The sequence below is a fragment of the Schistocerca nitens genome, chromosome 11 (assembly GCF_023898315.1).
Source record: "Schistocerca nitens isolate TAMUIC-IGC-003100 chromosome 11, iqSchNite1.1, whole genome shotgun sequence".
NCBI classification, from domain to species: Eukaryota; Metazoa; Arthropoda; class Insecta; order Orthoptera; family Acrididae; genus Schistocerca; species Schistocerca nitens.
The window spans coordinates 184,866,423-184,886,546 of NC_064624.1; the positions used below are offsets into that span (position 1 = coordinate 184,866,423).

The following is a 20,124-nucleotide window of genomic DNA, read 5'->3' on the forward strand; positions in this document are numbered from 1 at the left end:
CCCGGTGAACGTCATCTGCCAGCATGTGTAGTGCCAACAGTAAAATTCGAAGGCGGTGGTGTTATGGTGTGGTCGTGTTTTTCATGGAGGGGGCTTGCACCCCTTGTTGTTTTGCGTGGCACTATCACAACATAGGCGTACATTGATATTTCAAGCATCTTCTTGCCTCCCACTGTTGAAGAGCAATTCGGGGATGGCGATTGCATCTTTGAACACAATCGAGCACCTTTTCATAACGCACAGCATGTGGCGGAGTGGTTACAAGACAACAACATCCCTGTAATGGACTGACCTGCACAGAGTCCTGACCTGAATCCTATAGAACACCTTTGCAATGTTTTGGAACGCCGACTTCGTGCCAGGCCTCAGCAAACGACATCAATACCTCTCCTCAGTGCAACAATGGTCGGCCGTTCCCCAATAAACCTTCCAGCACCTGATTGAAGGTATGCCTGCGAGAGTGGAGGCTGTCATCAAGGATAAGGATGGGCCAACAGTGTACTGAATTCCAGCATTACCGATGGGGCGCGCCACGGACATTTTCAGTCAGATGTCAGAATGCTTCTGATCACATAGTATATATCCTGTGGAACCCACCGGAGTCGGTATCGGGCGCCATGTAAAGTGGCGTGCCATTATTTACGCGATGTGTATGACCCATGCGTAGACATCTAATGTTACATACCTGGCCGGCTGTTATGGTCGAGCGGTTCTAGGCGCTTCAGTCCGGAACCACGCGGCTGCTACGGTCGCAGGTCCGAATCCTACCTCAGGCATGGATGTGTGTGAAGTCCTTAGGTTTAAGTAGTTCTAAGTCTAGGGGACTGATGACCTCAAATGTTAAGTACCATAGTTCTTAGAGCCATTTGAACCACTTGACGTACCTCCACAAATGTGCCGTCAAACTGTGCCCTGATACGCAGAATAAGTGAGGTATTTCGTTCTAGAGATGGAGATTGACAAACGAGCTGTTAAGCAGGTGGTCATAATGTTTTCGCTCATCAATGTACATGAAAGTTGTATGTAGTTAGCTGAAATAATTTGAGAAGGTGCTAACGGTGTGTGGTGCTGTCTGCAGGATGCACGTGTGCTGGTGGCAGCTGAGCGTGGCGATGATGGCGCTGCCGGTGATGGTGGGCGTGGTGATCATCCTGATGTTCTTCGCCTGGTGCCCGCTGCTGTGGGCCAATGTGCCCAATACGGAGCAGAGCGACTACTACCACACGCCGCTCCGAATGGTGGGCGTGCTGGCACTCTGGGTGCTGTTTGCCCTCGGCATCTTCTTCCTCTGGTGGCGCTGCAGGCCCAAAATGGTCGCTGACGAGCCCACCAAAGTGGTCGTCGACGAGCCCACCAAAGTGGTCGCCGACGAGCCCACCAAAGTGATCGTCGACGAGCCCACCAAAGTGATCGTCGACGAGCCCACCAAAGTGATCGTCGACGAGGCCACCACACTCCCCGCCATCGAGGCGTGACGTCCCACCCATTTGCCGGTACCTTCGAAGCGCGATGTGTGGCTGTGACATCAATGAGGCCACTTTGTCGCGTTATGGTAGACCACTGAGATGTACATCTCTCCTGGAAAGCGACCTTTATGTTGACGACCCAGCATTATACGGAATAAATCTCCGTATTACTCTGCAAGTTTTCAGCTGACACACACGTTTTTGTCGATACCTGAGGCTCCAGCCGAGATTTGTACTATATGAAGATTTTTTGTCGATGGAGAGCTTCTCTTGCTACAAATAAGAGCAAAGAGCGCAAAAAGATTACAGAGGGAAGTCTTTCCAATTCACCAACTTGTAGGTCATCACATACTCTATTCTAATATGACAAGAAGTACACTCTAAAACAGGAAAAGAGACACGCCACGAAGGAATTATCCGAATGGGAAGGAAATCGATAGAAGTGATGTATGTATGCATAGACGCTAATGATCGGATTTACCGAAGAATTGAGTGATCTATTCATGAGAAAGTGCTTGACAAACTGAGCAAGTCAAGACCTCATTAGACCACCTTTGGCCCACATGCAAGCAGTGATAGGATTTACTCCAGATGAATATCATGCCACATTCTGGCAATTGGGGCGTTTGGTCGTCAGAATCCTGAGATGGTTTGAAGACCCTGCCCATAATGCTCCATTCGTTCTCAGTTTGGGAGAGCTCCAGTGACCTTGTCAATGTAAGGTTTGGTCAGCACGAAGACAAGCACCAGAAAACAGTTTTTGATGTTGCTGAGCAACAGTAAATGAACACACCGCCATTTGACTGTTTTACTGTTTATTTAAGTAAATCCAGGATTCGGCCTTTTGTACGATTTTCAAGCTGGCCGACATGCAAGCAGTGATAAGATTTAATCCAGATGAATATCATGCCAGATTCTGTCCAATTTGGGGCGTTTGGTCGTCAACATCCTGAGATGGTTTGAGGACCCTGCCCATAATGCTCCATACGTTATCAGTTTGGGAGGGATCCGGTGACCTTGGTGGTCAATGTAGGGTGTGGCCAGGATGAAGACAAGCACTAGAGTACAGTTTTTGATGTTGCCGAGTAACAGTAAAGAATCACACCGTGAACATCAAACGGGCCGGCTTGGAGCAGGAGAGGCACCACAGGACATTCCTATTTCCACTATCTATGCTTTTACAAATAAATTCATAAAATTTTGAAACTTCCTGGCAGATTGAAACTGTGTCCGAGACTTGAACTCGGGACCGAGTTCGAGTCTCGGTCCAGCACACACTTTTAATCTGCCAGAAAGTTTCATATCAGCGTACACTCCGTTGCAGAGTGAAAATATCATTCATAAAACTTTGTCAACATGACCAGGAAGTGAAATGTGTGGTCTTATAGGACAACTATCCAAGGATTTCCACCCAATAATATCCAGACTCTGTACGCAATTTATTAAATTGCCAATACTAAACTCTTTTAAATAACAACAAATTCATATAACTTATAGAACTTAAGAAATGGACAAAAGAATGAGCTTTAAAAACAATAAGGGCGGCTTGCCACCATAAAATCAAAGAACCTTTTACAATACTGCTTTTAGAGTTTACCCAAGAGACAAAATCCAATAATAAGTTAACTTCGCAATACAACTTAACATCATTTACAAAAACCTTTAAGAATGAGAATGACACTTGGCACCATAAAATCGGAAAACATTAAGAGCAGTAATAAACCAATAATAATAATAATAATAATTGCAACTTGGCACCATAAAATAAGAGAAATTTCTTCTGCAAGAACAAATTACAATGGTGTTTCAAATGATTTTACTCCACAGACCAAAATCCAATAATAAGTTAACTTGACATTACAATTTAAAATCATTTATATAAAAAAAACTTTGAAAAATATAATGGCACTTGGTACCATAAAATCAAAGAAGCGCAACACACAACCAATAAATATAATAAGAAAATAATGCCAGAATGAGATTTTCACTCTGCAGCGGAGTGTGCGCTGGTATGAAACTTCCTGGCAGATTAAAACTGTGTGCCGGACCGAGACTCGAACTCGGGACCTTCGCCTTTCGCGGGCAAGTGTTCTGCAAGGTTCGCAGGAGAGCTTCTGTAAAGTTTGGAAGATAGGAGACGAGGTACTGGCAGAAGTAAAGCTGTGAGGACAGGGCGTGAGTCGCGCCTGGACAGCTCAGATGGTAGAGCACTTGCCTGCGAAAGGCAAAGGTCCCGAGTTCGAGTCTCGGTCCGGCACACAGTTTTAATCTGCCAGGAAGTTTCAACAAAATAATGATTTGATACAACCAAAGGGCGAGGGCAACTCCCAACGCAATGACTGACGAGCGAGCTCTCGACACATCGGAGCCTTCCCATTAGAAACAGTCCCCGATATAAACCGCTGAGAGCTCCCCGACACGCCTCCCACAACTGCCCATCACTTACGCACCTTGGTTGTGTTCTGTAACACACGACAGATAATATCAACAAAAGATGAAATTCAAAAATCAAATAACAATATAACATCCCGGCAGCACATTGTAACCATGGCGCCGTTGACTCGGGCGCTCTTAATAAGAGCCGGAAGCCACCAACAACAAATCTTAATAAACAATTCTCGCTTCTTAAAACAAAACAATAAAAGCCAAGCACACATGAATAGTGAAACGACAGTCTTAGAAGTGCCTTAACGACACCAAACGCGACTATTCCACCAAGTTAATAATAACACAGTGAGATAAAAATACAGAACATACCACTAAATCCTGTTACAGAAACCAAATTGGCGAGATCGTGTTGTTCAGGTCCCAGAAGACCACATATACCAAGCAGCAGTAATTCACTATACATTGTTGTTGTTGTGGTATTCAGTCCTGAGACTGGTTTGATGCAGCTCTCCGTGCTACTCTATCCTGTGCAAGCTTCTTCATCTCCCAGAACCTACTGCAACCTACATCCTTCTGAATCTGCTTAGTGTATTCATCTCTTGGTCTTCCTCTACGATATTTACCCTCCACGCTGCCCTCCAATACTAAATTGGTGATCCCTCGATGTCTCAGAACATGTCCTACCAACCGATCCCTTCTTCTAGTCAAGTTGTGCCACAAACTCCTCTTCTCCCCAATTCTATTCAATACCTCCTCATTAGTTATGTGATCTACCCATCTAATTTTCAGCATTCTTCTGTAGCACCACATTTCGGAAGCTTCTATTCTCTTCTTGTCTAAACTATTTATCGTCCACGTTTCACTTCCATACATGGCTACACTCAATACAGATACTTTCAGAAACGACTTCCTGACAATTAAATCTATACTCGATGTTAACAAATTTCTCTTCTTCAGAAACGGTTTCCTTGCCATTGCCACTCTACATTTTATATCATCTCTACTTCGACCATCATCAGTTATTTTGCTCCCCAAATAGCTAAACTCCTTTACTACTTTAAGTGTCACATTTCCTAATCTAATTCCCTTAGCATCACCCGACTTAATTCGACTACATTCCATTATCCTCGTTTTGCTTTTGTTGATGTTCATCTTATATCCTCCTTTGAAGACACTGTCCTTTCCGTTCAACTGCTCTTCCAAGTCCTTTGCTGTCTCTGACAGAATTACAATGTCATCGGCGAACCTCAAAGTTTTTATTTCTTCTCCATGGATTTTAATACCTACTCCGAACTTTTCTTTTGTTTCCTATGCATATACTGCTTTACGTAACAGATCAAATGCCGAATATACCACACATGAACGCAACTCTGGGCAGGTAACAGGCACCACCTACGTGAATTCCTTCAAAAAGGAACAAACAGGCACCACCAAAGGTAACGCTGAGCAGACCGGGTGGGCAACGACCCACTCAGCGGGGTAACCAAAAGATACTCCAGTTGAGCAAATAAATTAGTACCAACAAATATCGTAACCTGCCACACACACACACACACACACACACACACACACACACACACAGCAAAAACTTCCAACAATGGAGTCGCAACAACGCCCCTCATCAGTTCAGAAACCGCTGCTGGAGCTTCCAGCGGAACATCTGACGAGCCAACCGAGCCCACACCCTAACCTGGCAGGACTCCAAAATTCAGCAACTACAATGAAATGAACACCGTTAGCTGCTTACAGGCCTTGACATACGTCAACGGGGACAGATGAAAATGTGTGCCCCGACCGGGACTCGAACCCGGGATCTCCTGCTTACATGGCAGACGCTCTGCCCATCTGAGCCAAAGAGGACACAGAAGATAGCGCGACTGCAGGAATTTATCTCTGGCGCGCCTCCCGCGAAACCCACGTTCTCAACGTATTGTCCCGCACTACATTCGTAGTAGCCCCGCCCATTATACTCATTACTCGCGGCGCGTTGCCGATTCCCGTAAGAGTTCGGGCACTGTTTGTGCATTCGCACAGAAGAAGAAGATGGTCAAGTGGCCGGTGAGCCTTATATATATATATATATATATATATATATATATATATATATATGAAGATGGTATCTGTTCTTTCGGACATGTCTTAGAATGTGTATAGTTAAGGCTCACTATATATATATATATATATATATATATATATATATATAGAGAGAGAGAGAGAGAGAGATGGTATCTGTTCTTTCGGACATGTCTTAGTATATATATAGTTAAGGCTCTCTCTCTCTCTCTCTCTCTCTCTCTATATATATATATATATATATATATATATATGAAGATGGTATCTGTTCTTTCGGATATGTCTTAGTATATATATACTTAAGACTCTCTCTCTCTCTCTCTCTCTCTCTCTCTATATATATATATATATATATATATATATATATATATATATATATGAAGATGGTATCTGTTCTTTCAGATATGTCTTAGTATATATATACTTAAGACTCACTATATATATATATATATATATATATATATATATATATATATATATGAAGATGGTATCTGTTCTTTCGGATATGTCTTAGTATATATACACTTAAGACTCACTATATATATATATATATATATATATATATATATATATATATATATATATGAAGATTGTATCTGTTCTTTCGGATATGTCTTAGTATATATATATACTTAAGACTCACTATATATATATATATATATATATATATATATATATGAAGATGGTATCTGTTCTTTTGGATATGTCTTAGTATATATATATACTTAAGACTCACTATATATATATATATATATATATATATATATATATATATATGGTATCTGTTCTTTCGGATATGTCTTAGTATATATATAGTTAAGGCTCACTCTGTCTCTATCTCTCTCTCTCTCTCTCTCTCTCTCTATATATATATATATATATATATATATATATATGAAGATGGTATCTGTTCTTTCGGACATGTCTTAGTATATATATAGTTAAGGCTCATTCTCTCTCTCTATATATATACACAGATGGTATCTGTTCTTTCGGATACGTCTTAGTATATATATAGTTAAGGCTCATTCTCTCTCTCTATATATATACACAGATGGTATCTGTTCTTTCGGATACGTCTTAGTATATATATAGTTAAGGCTCATTCTCTCTCTCTATATATATACACAGATGGTATCTGTTCTTTCGGATACGTCTTAGTATATATATAGTTAAGGCTCATTCTCTCTCTCTATATATATACACAGATGGTATCTGTTCTTTCGGATACGTCTTAGTATATATATAGTTAAGGCTCATTCTCTCTCTCTATATATATACACAGATGGTATCTGTTCTTTCGGATACGTCTTAGTATATATATAGTTAAGGCTCATTCTCTCTCTCTATATATATACACAGATGGTATCTGTTCTTTCGGATACGTCTTAGTATATATATAGTTAAGGCTCATTCTCTCTCTCTATATATATACACAGATGGTATCTGTTCTTTCGGATACGTCTTAGTATATATATAGTTAAGGCTCATTCTCTCTCTCTATATATATACACAGATGGTATCTGTTCTTTCGGATACGTCTTAGTATATATATAGTTAAGGCTCATTCTCTCTCTCTATATATATACACAGATGGTATCTGTTCTTTCGGATACGTCTTAGTATATATATAGTTAAGGCTCATTCTCTCTCTCTATATATATACACAGATGGTATCTGTTCTTTCGGATACGTCTTAGTATATATATAGTTAAGGCTCATTCTCTCTCTCTATATATATACACAGATGGTATCTGTTCTTTCGGATACGTCTTAGTATATATATAGTTAAGGCTCATTCTCTCTCTCTATATATATACACAGATGGTATCTGTTCTTTCGGATACGTCTTAGTATATATATAGTTAAGGCTCATTCTCTCTCTCTATATATATACACAGATGGTATCTGTTCTTTCGGATACGTCTTAGTATATATATAGTTAAGGCTCATTCTCTCTCTCTATATATATACACAGATGGTATCTGTTCTTTCGGATACGTCTTAGTATATATATAGTTAAGGCTCATTCTCTCTCTCTATATATATACACAGATGGTATCTGTTCTTTCGGATACGTCTTAGTATATATATAGTTAAGGCTCATTCTCTCTCTCTATATATATACACAGATGGTATCTGTTCTTTCGGATACGTCTTAGTATATATATAGTTAAGGCTCACCGGCCACTAGACCATCTTCTTCTTCTGTGCGAATGCACAGTGCCCGAAGTCTTACGGGAATCGGCAACGCGCCGCGAGTAATGAGTATAATGGGCGGGGGCACTATGAATATAGTGCGGGACAATACGTTGAGAATGTGGGTTTCGCGGGAGGCGCGCCAGAGATAAATTCCTGCAGTCGCGCTATCCTCTGTGTGCTCGGTGGCTCAGATGGACAGAGCGTCTGCCACGTAAGCAGGAGATCCCGGGTTCGAGTCCCGGTCGGGGCACACATTTTCATCTGTCCCCGTTGACGTATGTCAACGCCTGTAAGCAGCTAAGGGTGTTCATTTCATCGTAATTTCATTCCGTCGAGCTGCATCGTCACCGATGGTACCTGTTCTTTCGGACATGTCCGAAAGAACAGATACCATCTTAGTATGCCAGCAACTAGTTGTCTCCGGGCCAGAGTATCACAGGATCCCACCGGACATCCACATCCGACAGGCAGGCAGAACAAGTACGCCGACTCCAATTAATCACCACCGCATGGCCAGCACAGCGGCGAGTCGCCTCCGCCCCAGACCACTCTGCTCATATTGCGAGGCACAACAACCTTAGCGCTAGTCACTACCCGGTCGGGCAGAGCGAACTTCACGTTCAGTGCAGTACACGGAAACCGACTACCCTCTCGCTTTCCGCCGGCCACCGCAAATACACGCCAGCGACGTAACAGCAAATCACCACCGGAGCGCCACCCACACCAGAACAGCGAACTATAATCGATTATAGCGCGCGCTCTGACCAAGATCACAGGACAGCGGCGCGCGCCATATCAAGACAAGCACTAGAGAACAGTTTTTGATGTTGCCGAGCAACACTAAAGGACCACACTGCGAACATCAGACGGACCGACTTGGAGCAGGAGAGGCACCACAGGACATTCCTATTTCCACTGTCTATGCTTTTACAAATAAATTCATTAAACTTTGTCAGCATGACCAGGAAATATTCAGGAGTCACACTCATATCAGTGGAAGTTCAGAATCACAACAAAATATTTTTTTTTTTAAAAATTAGAAGTTTCATCAGTTTTTCACTTACTGTTTCCTGCATTTGCTGCTATAGGTACATTACTCTTGATAAGTAAGAGAGATTCTTCAATGACTTTTTGAGCCTCCAACCAGCTTGGGATTTTGACAATGTGTCGCACCATTTGGACAGAAACTCTCCAAAGCCGAATAACTGTGTGTGTAAAGGTCAATGTGCTGTTGACTTCCTCCATTTTTTGAGCTCTTTCTCTTGAATAAATCATCCACTGTTTCTGGGTTCAAATGGTTCTGAGCACTATGCGCCTAGAACTTAGAACTAATTAAACCTAACTAACCCAAGCACATCACACACAAGCATGCCCGAGGCAGGATTCGAACCTGCGACCGTAGCGGTCGCTCGGTTCCAGCCTGTAGCGCCTGGAACCGTACGGCCACTCCGGCCGGCCGCTGTTTCTGAAATGTTAACTATCAGTTTGTTTGCCTGTACACGTACATCAATCGACGGTTTCCCCACTCATTCGGATTTTCTCTTAGAGTGTAAATTCTAAAACTGACATTTATATTTTTCTAGAACTGGAGCTTGACGGAAACCTGTGGCTTGCATGCAGTGCCATTACAGTTTTTGTTTTATAGTTTTATAAAATACAAATTGTCGCATAACTGCATAATACAGGTACAACAAGGAAATGTTTCTCAGCCCGTTGCCACTATGGTCAAAGAGAGAAAGATGGTGGCCATTGTCTTTTGAAGTGTGGTATGTGACTGAATTTCTCTCATTGACGTTCATTTTCTGATAGGCAGTGAGAAGTGGTTTTTACTTTCAGTAACACTGAAATAAAACTATTTTGTACCTCATTCTCAGTAAGTTACAAATAACATTTTCAAAAATCACTGTACACATTCCACTTCAGCGTTCAATAAAATGTTTAAAACAAGTGTAAGCTGATTTATTTAGATTCTGTAAGAGCTACCTATGAAATGTTAATTATTTGTAGATTGAGCAAGAAAGAAACACTAATGTAGAAAGCCATTGGTACATGAATTGCACAACGAAAATACCGCTTTCTACGACAAGTGAAATTTCCAAAACAAACCTCGAAAAGATGCAGGATGTAACACAATATATTTTTAGATATTAAGACTGGGAAATAAGTTAATGAACCGTGTTTAGGAGAGGTTAGAAGAAGACGAAAATTAGTGTGGTTCACCATGAGCGAGTTAGTTCTGAATTACGGTTTAGGACGATTTCATCTGTTGCAGAAAGGAGTTGCAGAGAGTTTACTGCGATCCAAGGTTCAGTGCTGATATCGCGTACACAACGCATAAAAGGTTTCCGACGTGATTATGGCCGCACCACGCGAATTGGCATACTCTGAACACGGAATGGCGTTTGTAGACAGACGCAAGTAACATTCCGGTTGGGAAATTGTTAGGGAAGTGTAACCTTCCCACAGAAATTTGAAAGACATAAATAATAAATGAGAGCCAAGTGTAACCTCCCTGCAAAAATGAAAGATAATTCAATGACAATGATAACTCAATTAGACCCAAATGTCGGTCTTTGGCCCTGTGCAAAAAATCAGAATTAATTTCTTACCTCACTTAAACTGCATGTCAAAATTCTGCTCTTATTCTTCGCCATAGCTTGGAGGAAATGCATCGCAATAATTTTTTTTTGAATTTAACAGAAAATTTTCTTTAAGGAAATGCAAGGGAATCAAATGTTTTTTTTTGTTAAAAATTGCTTTGAAATCAAAATTATTGTTGGGGCTCTTGTTGAAAATTAATTACAATAAATATACATTACATTATCTGATGTGCGCAATGCAGCTTCGTTACCTTATTAAACAATATACCTCATTCAGCATCTTGACCAGAGACCCATGTCGACGGCCGCGGACTCCTCACACACAACTGTACTAGACCACTACAGCCGACAGACTGCCGCTCGCAACTGAACTCGGCTACTACTACCGACAGACTGCTGCTCGCTACTGAACTCTCTCGTAACTCAACTGCAACTGAACTCTCGCGCGGTCAAGCGCAGACTAGGGACGACAAATAGCTCTCTGGTCAGAGACTCTGCAATGCCTCACCATCGCTGCCAAACTTTTGCCCCCCCCCCCCCCCCCCCGCCCAGTGGAGGGTTATGAAACACGTATGTTGTGTGGCGGCGATGGCGAGGCATTGCAGAGTCTCTGACCAGAGAGCTATTTGTCGTCCCTAGTCTGCGCTTGACCGCGCGAGAGTTCAGTTGCAGTTGAGTTACGAGAGAGTTCAGTAGCGAGCAGCAGTCTGTCGGTAGTAGTAGCCGAGTTCAGTTGCGAGCGGCAGTCTGTCGGTAGTAGTAGCCGAGTTCATTTGCGAGCGGCAGTCTGTCGGCTGTAGTGGTCTAGTACAGTTGTGTGTGAGGAGTCCGCGGCCGTCGACATGGGTCTCTGGTCAAGATGCTGAATGAGGTATATTGTTTAGTGAGGTAACGAAGCTGCATTGCGCACGTCAGATAATGTAATGTATATTTATTGTAATTAATTTTCAACAAGAGCCCCAATAATAATTTTGATTTCAAAGCAATTTTTAACAAAAAATAAATCATTTGATTCCCTTGCATTTCCTTAAAGAAAATTTTCAGTTAAATTAAAAAAAAATTAATGCGATGCATTTCCTCCAAGCTATGGCGAAGAATAAGAGCAGAATTTTGACATGCAGTTTAAGTGAGGTAAGAAATTAATTCTGATTTTTTGCACAGGGCCAAAGACCGACATTTGGGTCTAATTGAGTTATCATTGTCATTGAATTATCTTTCATTTTTGCAGGGAGGTTACACTTGGCTCCCATTTATTATTTATGTCTTTCAAATTTCTGTGGGAAGGTTACAGAAGTCTTAATTTTCCGAAACTCACAGTGTTAAAAGCGTGCTGAGAATATCAGATTTCAGGCGTTACCTCCCACCACAGAAAACGCAGTGACCGATAGCATTCACTTAACGACCAGGACAAGCAACTCTACATGAAATAACCAGAAAACTAAAATCTGGGACGTGCGACGCACGTATTACACTCATGCTCATAAATTAAGGATAATGCTGATTGGGTACATGGTGAAACAACGCTCTAGTGAGCAGTTTCCGGGTTTAAATCACCTCGGGGTATGACCATGGGGTGCATTTGACCTGCGGTCGTCGCACGGTGGCGCTGGCAGCAGAGGTGTGTTGGTGCATGTCAGAGTACGGTGCAGCGAGTAAGTGTGCAGGCGTTTTCACACGTGCTAATTGTGACTCACAGGACACATATTGATGACGTTATGAGGGGTAGAATACCAGGGAGACTGGAGGCTGGTCAAACACAGCAGGTCGTAGCTCGGGCCCTCCATGTGCCACAAAGTGTGATCTCGAGATTACGGCAACGATTCCAGCAGACAGGAAACGTGTCCAGGCGCTACAGTACTGGACGTCCACAGTGTACAACACCACAAGAAGACCGATATCTCACCATCAGTGCCCGCAGACGGCCACGGAGTACTGCAGGTAGCCTCGCTCGGGACCTTACCGCAGCCACTGGAACAGTTGTCTCCAGACACACAGTCTACAGACGACTGAACAGACACGGTTTATTCGCCCGGAGACATGCAAGGTGCATTCCACTGACCCCTGGTCACAGGAGTGCCCATAAAGCCTGGTGTCAAGAACACAGTACGTGGTCATTGAACAGTGGTCCCAAGTTATGTTCACGGACGAATCCAGGTATAGTCTGAACAGTGATTCTCGCCGGGTTTTTATCTGGCGTGAACCAGGAACCAGATACCAACCCCTTAATGTTCACTGAGTGGGGTGGCGCAGTGGTTAGCACACTGGACTCGCATTCGGGAGGACGACGGTTCAATCACGCGTCCGGCCATCCTTATTTAGGTTTTCCGTGATTTCCCTAAATCGCTCCAGGCAAATGCCGGGATGGTTCCTTTGAAAGGGCACGGCCGACTTCCGTACCCATCCTTCCCTAATCCGACGAGACCAATGACGTCGCTGTCTGGTCTCCTTCCCCACAAAAACAAACAACAAACCTTAATGTTCTTGAAAGGACCTGTATGGAGGTCGTGGTTTGATGGTATGGGGTGGGATTGTGATTGGTGCACGTACAGCCGAGCACGTCTTTGACAGAGGAACTGTAACAGGTCAGGTGTATCGGGACGTCATTTTGGACCAGTACGTCCGCCATTTCAGGGGTGCAGTGGGTCCCACCTTCCTCCTGATGGATCATAACGCACGGCCCCACCGAGCTGCCATCGTGGAGGAGTTCCTTGAAACAGAAGATATCAGGCGAATGGAGTGGCCTGTTCTTCTGACCCAAACCCTATCGAGCACATCTGGGATGCTCTCGGCCGACGTATCGCTGCACGTCTTCGAACCCCTACGACACTTCGGGAGCTCCGACAGGCATTGGTGCAAGAATGGGAGGCTATACCCCAGCAGCTGCTCGACCACCTGATCCAGAGTATGCCAACCCGTTGTGCGGCCTGTGTACGTGTGCACGGTGATCATATTCCATACTGATGTCGGACTACATGCGCAGGAAGGAGTGGCGTTTTGTAGCACACGTGTTTCGGGAGGTTTCCTCAACTTGTCAGCAATACCGTGGACTTCCAGGTCTGTGTCGTGTGTGTTCCCTGTGTACCTATGCTGTTAGCGCCAGTTTTGTTTACTGCCACGTTGTGTGGCACCACATTCTGCAGTTATCCTTAATTTATGAGCTTGAGTGTATTTAGGACAATGCAGCAAAATTTGGCGTAAATGGGTTTGTGGCAGCAGACAAGTGACGCGAGTGGCTTTAATAACAGCACGACATCGCCTGCAGAGCCTCTGCTGTGCTCGTGTCCGTATTGGATGGACCCTACACGACTGGATAACCGTGGCCCGGTCAGCTGACTCCCGATTTCTGTTGGTAAGAGCTGACAGCAGGGTTTGACTGCGGTGCAGATCTCACAAAGCCATGGATCCAAGTTGTTACGAAGCTACCGTGCAAGGTGGTGGTAGCTCCATAACATGGACTGGACCGTGTGCTCTGCAGGTTCGGCTACTTGGAGGCCACTCGCGGCCACTCATAGATTTCATCTACATCTACATCTACATTTATACTCCGCAAGCCACCCAGCGGTGTGTGGCGGAGGGCACTTTACGTGCCACTGTCATTACCTCCCTTTCCTGTTCCAGTCGCGTATGGTTCGCGGGAAGAACGACTGCCGCAAAGCCTCCGTGCGCGCTCTAATCTCTCTAATTTTACATTGGTGATCTGCTCGGGAGGTATAAGTAGGGGGAAGCAATATATTCGATACCTCATCCAGAAACGCACCCTCTCGAAACCTGGCGAGCAAGCTACACCGCGATGCAGAGCGCCTCTCTTGCAGAGTCTGCCACTCGAGTTTCCTAAGCATCTCCGTAACGCTATCACGCTTACCAAATAACCCTGTGACGAAACGCGCCGCTCTTCTTTGGATCTTCTCTATCTCCTCGGTCAACCCGATCTGGTACGGATCCCACACTGATGAGCAATACTCAAGTATAGGTCGAACGAGTGTTTTGTAAGCCACCTCCTCTGTTGATGGACTACATTTTCTAAGCACTCTCCCAATGAATCTCAACCTGGTACCCGCCTTACCAACAATTAATTTTATATGATCATTCCACTTCAAATCGTTCCGCACGCATACTCCCAGATATTTTACAGAAGTAACTGCTACCAGTGTTTGTTCCGCTATCATATAATCGTACAATAAAGGATCCTTCTTTCTATGTATTCGCAATACATTACATTTGTCTATGTTAAGGGACAGTTGCCACTCCCTGCACCAAGTGCCTATCCGCTGCAGATCTTCCTGCATTTCGCTACAATTTTCTAATGCTGCAACTTCTCTGTATACTACAGCATCATCCGCGAAAAGCCGCATGGAACTTCCGACACTATCTACTAGGTCATTTATATATATTGTGAAAAGCAATGGTCCCATAACACTCCCCTGTGGCACGCCAGATGTTACTTTAACGTCTGTAGACGTCTCTCCATTGATAACAACATGCTGTGTTCTGTTTGCTAAAAACTCTTCAATCCAGCCACACAGCTGGTCTGATATTCCGTAAGCTCTTACTTTGTTTATCAGGCGACAGTGCGGAACTTTATCGAACGCCTTCCGGAAGTCAAGAAAAATAGCGTCTACCTGGGAGCCGGTATCTAATATTTTCTGGGTCTCATGAACAAATAACGCGAGTTGGGTCTCACACGATCGCTGTTTCCGGAATCCATGTTGATTCCTACATAGTAGATTCTGGGTTTCCAAAAACGACATGATACTCGAGCAAAAAACATGTTCTAAAATTCTACAACAGATCGACGTCAGAGATATAGGTATATAGTTTTTCGCATCTGCTCGACGACCCTTCTTGAAGACTGGGACTACCTGTGCTCTTTTCCAATCATTTGGAACCCTCCGTTCCTCTAGAGACTTGCGGTACACGGCTGTTAGAAGGGGGGCAAGTTCTTTCGCGTACTCTGTGTAGAATCGAATTGGTATCCCGTCAGGTCCAGTGGACTTTCCTCTGTTGAGTGATTCCAGTTGCTTTTCTATTCCTTGGACCCTAGACGACTGGGTAACTGTGGCCCGGTCAGCTGACTCCCGATTTCTGTTGGTAAGAGCTGACAGCAGGGTTCGAATGTGGTGCAGATCTCACAAAGCCATGGATCCAAGTTGTTACGAAGCTACCGTGCAGGCTGGTGGTAGCTCCATAACATGGAATGGACCGTGTGCTCTGCAGGTTCATGTTCCTAAACGACGACGGAATTTTTATGGATCAGAATGTTACAGGTCACTGGCCCACAATTATTCGCAAATGGTTTGAAGAACATTGCAGATAATTCGAGCGAATGATTTGGCCATCCAGATGGCCCGATATGAATCCCGTATAACATTTATGGGACACAATCGAGAAGTGAGTATATTCACGAAATCCTTCACCGGCAACATTTCCGAAATTATACACAGCTGTAGATGCAGGATGGCTCAGTATTTCTGTAGGGATCTTCCAACGACTTGTTGAGTCCAATCAACGTCGAATTGCTGTACTACTTATAACACTGCAATAGCGTATTTACGTAGCTTATACTATGAAATACCAAATCTGGTTTATTACGTATTATGCCCCCAACAGAACAAACTAGTCCTGTCACGGAAAAGCCACGTATAACACTCCTGTCTGCTACTGCTATACCATAACCTCGAAGCTGGAGGCAGTTTGCAAAACAGAATTATTATTATTTTTTTATAGTAATTATGGTATAAAGCAACAGAGCAGTGTTACCCTCTGGGAGGAATTTTGTTAAGTTGACCGTGTTGTACCTAACAGAGGTGGCTTATCGAAAATGAAAGTCAGAATTACGTAAATATTTGAACAGTAACAAACGAAATTTTGTTTATCTGCACTGTTTAATGGATAAAGAAAACGGTCGCCAGCCTAACTAGGCAAGAGAATGACTAACATTCTCGTTGAAGAAAATAGTTATTAGTAATTTTTAACGGATAAACACAATCTATACTTGGCCACAAGTGAGTGCAATGAACTCTGACACGCTCATATGTTTACGGTAAGGGTGAAACAAACAGTTGGAGCAGCACAAACTATTTGCAAAATTATAACAGGTACAGAAAAACACTATCACCTTCAGGGCTTACACAAACTGAGTGGTCTTTATACTGTTAATATGCACACAAGAGATACAAACACTTGGTAATTATGAACATATAATTTCTTACTATGCAGTTTTCCACTTTTACTACCGTGAGACATAACATTAACATTTATGTAAGATACTGACTCACTTTCTGCGATTTACAACAGGCAGTAATGTGATCATTTACTAAGCAAAACTTTATAAGCCTGAGTCTTAAGAACTTTTAATTTGAAGTTGGCAACAACACATTAATAAGCAGTTTTACTAGGAAAATTATTTTCAGCAAGCATTATTAATTTTAACTCACTCTCTAGACACATTAACTTTAGCTTTCTCTTTACTATGTTCAAGAGGCATTAAATAGAAAACTCGGTTTTAACGTACTTTCAGTAAGGACACTCGGAAATCACTTTAGTTCAAACGGAGAGGAACCTAAGAGGTGTTATGATGAGGAGAAAAATCAATGTGTGTCATGGCGGCTGCAGTGTAACACGTGTTAAGTTCGGCTCGCGAAATTTAGTCGAATTCGAAGGTGTTCTCGCAGGTGGTGTTGTCTAGTACAAGTGGAAATCGTGTAAATAACAGTGTTCTGTGCAGTAGTGCTATTTTTCTTCTGTGCTCCGCCAATATCTTCGAGAAAATGGTAAACAGAAGAGTGAACAACAGCGCGTCCAGCAGCGGGGAAGCAGCAGGTGCGGCGGGCCCGCTCTTGGCGGAAGGTGCGGCCGCGGCTCCCGGCATAGCGGAGCTGGTCCGCTCTGAGGTAAACGCTGCGCTTCGCGATAAAAACAATCTCGATCTGATAGCAGGCACTATATCAGATACTGTAACGGCAGCAGTATTGGCCAAAATGCGTGAAACTGTTGAGGCCAATACTGCCGAAATTACAGCACTAAAAAAGTCTGTGTCTGAATACGAGAAAAAGGCACGAGAGTTGGAAGTGAAACTATCTGCCGCAACTGACGAACTAGAACAGTACCAAAGGCGAAATAGTCTACGACTGTTTGGAGTAGTAGAAAATAAAGAAGAAGACACGGACAACCTGCTTATACAGGTTGCGCGTGAAAAATTAGGCGTAGAAGTGACCAAGGCAGACATTGACAGGAGCCATCGGGTGGGACGAAAACTACCAGGTGCCACCAAACCTCGTCCAATAATAATTAAATTTATCTCGTACCGAAAAAGGGCAGAGATCTTTACCCAGAAGAAGAAGTTAGCAAGGACAGGGCTTACAATAAGGGAAGATCTGACACACGAACGGCTAAAGATTTTAAACAGTGCCATATCCCATTTCGGTCTTCAGAATGTGTGGACTCAGGATGGCAGAGTAATCATTAAGACAGCAGCTGGAAAGAAGACAGTCACAAACATGACAGAACTGAATAGTATTAAGTGAAGCTACTCGAGCCAAAAGTGCAAACTTAACACCATTTGCAAATTGTAACAGCCCTATACTCAGATATAGTCTTGTAATTTTATTAATTTTTTAATTATACCCATATTTGTACCTTCAACTAATTGTTTTTGTAACTGTATTAACTTTTCACTATTTTTTTGTGTCTGTAGCTCTAACCATTACTTAATTTTAGTTACTGCTAATACTTTTTTCATTTTCTCAGTTTATTCTCTTCCGTTCTGAATTAGTTCTATTGCAATTATTAGTCTCTCCTTTAGTTCATTAATCACCCATCTCTTCGGTTTAAATTGTTCATAACAAAAATCACTATCAGTATCACTTTAGCAAATTTCAATCTAATTGTAGCTTCCTACGATAATCACTACCAGCATCACTTTAGTAAATTTCAATTTAATTCTAGCTTCCTACGATAATCTATTAATTATTAAGCTTACTTCTCTCTGCTGGCAGCATCGGCCTCTTAAATCACTCCCTTTTCCCTTATTTCCACCCTAAGCTGTTTCAAATACGCTAATTACATTTCTCCTCGTACGACAGAGGATACACAGTGACACACAGCCGTCACTGTTTTGGTCATATTCTCCTTGCACCGAATACCACTAATCCATTTTCTATACTCCCGCAACCTCAGGAAATCTCTAGCAGTCGCCTTTCTTTCGGCACTCGCGGTGTCACACACAGGGCGCGCAAAATCTCGGACACCCCTGTGTTATGTCACTTGGCGGAAGCAGCGGCCAGTGCCCCTCGCGGCAGGTAGTGCCTAACAAAGGGACAAACCAGTCTGCCACCCTACTTCAGGCTGCTCAGCGGAACGCGTCAGAGCTTTTAGCAGCTCACTGCAACATCCAGTCTTTACCTGCACATTACGAAGAACTTAGCCTCCTCTTCAACCAACTAAACTACCACGTAATCCTCTTATCCGAAACGTGGTTGAAACCACACATATCCTCTGCATCTATTCATCTCCCAGGGTACACATTTCTTAGGGCAGACAGATCAAAAAAGCGAGGTGGCGGCGTCGGCGCGTATATACGAACAGATCTCAAAGCGAAAGTCTTATGTACGTCAAATCCTGCTGAAGAAAAAGAGGCTGAATTCATGTTCATTGAAATAAATATACAAAGTCGGAAATTCTTGACTGGCGTCGTGTACAAGCCGCCAAAAATAAGCTCAATGAGTTCCTTCCAGTCGGAATTACATTCACTTCAGTGTCAATACGAACATGTCATCGTAATGGGTGACTTGAACATAGACCTGCTAAGAGACACTCCCTCCGCAATAAACCTAAGAAGACTGTTTAGTTGCAATAGCATGAACATTCTTCCATTACAACCTACACACCATACGGCGCACAGTCATACTCTTATAGACGTAATCGCAACGAAACAGACTGACAAAGTAAGAGATGTTGGTCAAACATCGGCCCCTGGCCTCTCAGCACATGATGTAATATTCCTGGCCTACTCTGTGCAGCCCCCAAGGATCAAATCGCGTTACATAACTTGTAGGAACATGAAACGTATTGACCTAGACACTCTAACAGCCGATTGCTCAGAAATCTCATGGCATCAAATAATCAGAGAACCTACAATCGACGGCAAAATTAATGAACTTGGTGATAAACTCACTGCCCTCTATGACAAACATGCACCTGTGCGCACAATCCGTGTAAGAAAATCTCCTGCTCCATGGCTGACAGCTGAATTACGTCAAATGATGACTAATAGGGATGCTGCCCACAGGCGTTTCAAGGCAGATCCGAAACCCGAGCGTTTCGAAGAATATAGAAAGCTACGGAACAGAGTGAAACAATGCATTCGCAATGCTAAAATCAGGCACGCTCGCTCCCTT

The 20,124-nt window shown here is 43.2% G+C and overlaps 1 non-coding gene across 1 annotated transcript; it reads left to right on the plus strand.

The window, feature by feature from the left end:
* The first annotated feature begins 8,304 nt into the window (after positions 1–8,304).
* Positions 8,305–8,379, plus strand: Trnat-cgu (transfer RNA threonine (anticodon CGU)). The gene has a single exon. It is a non-coding gene; the product is annotated as a tRNA-Thr (tRNA).
* Positions 8,380–20,124: the final 11,745 nt, after the last annotated feature.